We start from the raw sequence: 3,288 nt of genomic DNA on the forward strand, positions 1-3,288 counted from the left end.
ATCACCTCATACCGCGTTAGAACACGTCTAGCTCTGCCTGTTGTCCTGTTATGCACTTGCTTGCTATGTATTTACTGTTTTCTCCCCCCTCTTCTCTTCGGTAGACCCCGTGACGATGCTGATGCCCCTGTGGTCGACTACGTCACCGACGACCCCTCTCTCTTGTCTGAGCAACCAGGCAAGCCCCCCCCCCCTTGATCACCAGATATTGCCTATTCTTCTCTATACTGCTTGCATTAAAGTAGTGTAGCATGTTACTGCTTTCCGTTAATCCTATCCTGATGCATAGCCTGTCTTTGTTACTACAATTGTTACCCTTACCTGCTATCCTACTGCTTAGTATAGGATGCTAGTGTTCCATCAGTGGCCCTACACTCTTGTCCGTCTGCCATGCTATACTACTGGGTCGTGATCACTTCGGGAGGTGATCATGGGTATATACTATATACATTATATACATGACACATGTGGTGACTAAAGTCGGGTCGGCTCGTTGAGTAGCCGCAAGTGATTCTGATGAGGGGGCTGAAAGGACAGGTGGCTCCATCCCGGTAGAGGTGGGCCTGGGTTCCTGACGGCCCCGACTGTTACTTTATGGCGGAGCGACAGGGCAGGTTGAGACCACCTAGGAGAGAGGTGGGCCTGGCCCTGGTCGGCGTTCGCGGATACATCACACGCTTAACGAGTTCTTGGTATTTGATCTGAGTCTGGCCATTTGGTCTATACGCACTAACCATCTACGCGGGAGTAGTTATGGGTATCCCGACGTCGTGGTATCAGCCGAAGCTCTTTTGACGTCAGCGACTGAGTGGCGCGCGCCGCATTGGACCGTAAGCTCGCGCTTGTATTAAGGGGGCTAGGTCTGCTTCCGGCCGCGTACGCAACGTGCAGGTGTGCATAGGGCGATGGGCCCAGACCCCTGCGCGCATAGGTTTAGACCGGCATGCTGACCTCTCTGTTGAGCCTAGGTGGGGCTGCGACGTGTTGATCTTACGAGGCCGGGCATGACCCAGGAAAGTGTGTCCAGCCAAATGGGATCGAGCGTGTTGGGTTATGTGGTGCACCCCTGCAGGGAAGTTTATCTATTCGAATAGCCGTGTCCCTCGGTAAAAGGACGACCCGGAGTTGTACCTTGACCTTATGACAACTAGAACCGGATACTGAATAAAATACACCCTTCCAAGTGCCATATACAACCCGGTGATCGCTCTCTAACAGGGCGACGAGGAGGGGATCGCCGGGTAGGATTATGCTATGCGATGCTACTTGGAGGACTTCAATCTACTCTCTTCTACATGCTGCAAGATGGAGATGGCCAGAAGCGTAGTCTTCGACAGGACTAGCTATCCCCCTTTTATTCTGGCATTCTGCAGTTCAGTCCACTGATATGGCCCTTTACACATATACCCATGCATATGTAGTGTAGCTCCTTGCTTGCGAGTACTTTGGATGAGTACTCACGGTTGCTTTTCTCCCTCTTTTCCCCTTTTCTATACCGGATTGTCGCAACCAGATGCTGGAGTCCAGGAGCTCGAGATCCCGAGGATGATGGTACATGGAGTTCGGCTTCGAGGAGTAGTTAGGAGGTCCCAGGCAGGAGGCCTTGCCTTTTCGATCGTTGCTACTTTTGTGCTAGCCTTCTTAAGGCAAACCTGTTTAACTTATGTCTGTACTCAGATATTGTTGCTTCCGCTGACTCGTCTATGATCGAGCACTTGTATTCGAGCCCTCGAGGCCCCTGGCTTGTATTATAATGCTTGTATGACTTATTTATGTTATAGAGTTGTGTTGTGATATCTTCCCGTGAGTCCCTGATCTTGATCATACACATTTGCGTGCATGATTAGTGTACGGTCAAATCGGGGGCGTCACACCAACGTTTAGTGATGGCAAAGAGGCCGGGGGTGTTGGTGGGGGACAGAATGGCTTGTGTTCCACCGTTGGGCGGGCTAGGGGAGGACGCCGGTGTCCGCGAGGACGCAAATCCAGCCCAACTTTGATCTAGAAATGGGTCCAAGCGGACAACAAAACAGACACGTGTCCGTTCGCATCGTTGTGCTGCATCGTATTTTCTTTCTGCGCATACTCAAACTGCCGCGAGCAGACAAAAAGAGCAGCGCGTTAGAGTTGCCCTAAGTACTCACACAACGACTAGGTAAGAAATGAAGCTATAGTAGGCCGGCAAAATAGGATAGCGTGGTTTTGTTATGCATTCGCATTTCGTTAATTTTTATATTTCTGAAATATTATAAATAGATTTATTTCAAAAATTAATTTAATTGATTTTTAAAAACATTCACTGCACAGTTAGAAAATTATCATAAAGTATAAAAAAAGTTGATGAAACTTTTAAAAAATTTATAGCCTTAAATAAATGTTCACGACACTTAAAAAATGTTCACATGTTTCAAACATATGTTATTAATATTTTTACAAATAAATTATACAATGTATAAGTGTTCGCATAACTCAAAAATATGTATTTCACACCATTAAAAAATGTACAAGATTTTTTTAGTGTTCACATTTTTTGAAATATGTTCGTGACACTTAAGAAAATGTTCGTCCAGTTTTTTTAATAATATGCGCCTCCAATAATTGTTTCACATGTGTTTGAAAAATATTTAACACATATTCAGAAAACTTAATATTTTTAAAAAATATTGAACATGTATCAAAAACTATTACACATGTATAAAAAAATGTACAACGTGTATCGAAAAAAGTAGACGTGTGTAGAAGTAAAAAAAAGAAAGAAAAATGGGAAAACCAGACGAATCGGTAAAGAAACCCGAAAAAACCCGTGTAGAAGTTTCCTAAAACCAACCATATTGGGCCAGCCCATACTATTTCTCGCGTTGCGAAAGGAGCCACCGAGTCGCCCGCTGCAGGGAACGGCCAGCTGGGCCGCCCCATGTGCGCGGGAAATTTCAACCTGCTTTCTATTCCTTTTTCTTTTATATTTTCGTTTTTCCCTTTCTTTTTTTCACTTTTGTTTATATTTAAAGTATTTCAAATATATGTATTATAAAAAACACTCTTCAAAATGTTAAACAAGTATTTGAAAAATATTGTACGAGTATTTGAAAAAAAAATGATGAACAAGTACTATTTGAAAAAATGTTGATCATGTTTATAAAAATGTTGAACAAGTATTTAAAATGTTGAAAGGTATTTGAATAATTTTAAACAAGTATTTTAAAAAATATTGATCATGTATATAAAAATATTGAAAAAGTATTTAGAAAAATGTTGAACAAGTATTTTAAAAATATTGACCATGTATAT

The sequence above is a fragment of the Triticum aestivum genome, chromosome 3D (assembly GCF_018294505.1).
Source record: "Triticum aestivum cultivar Chinese Spring chromosome 3D, IWGSC CS RefSeq v2.1, whole genome shotgun sequence".
NCBI classification, from domain to species: domain Eukaryota; kingdom Viridiplantae; phylum Streptophyta; class Magnoliopsida; order Poales; family Poaceae; genus Triticum; species Triticum aestivum.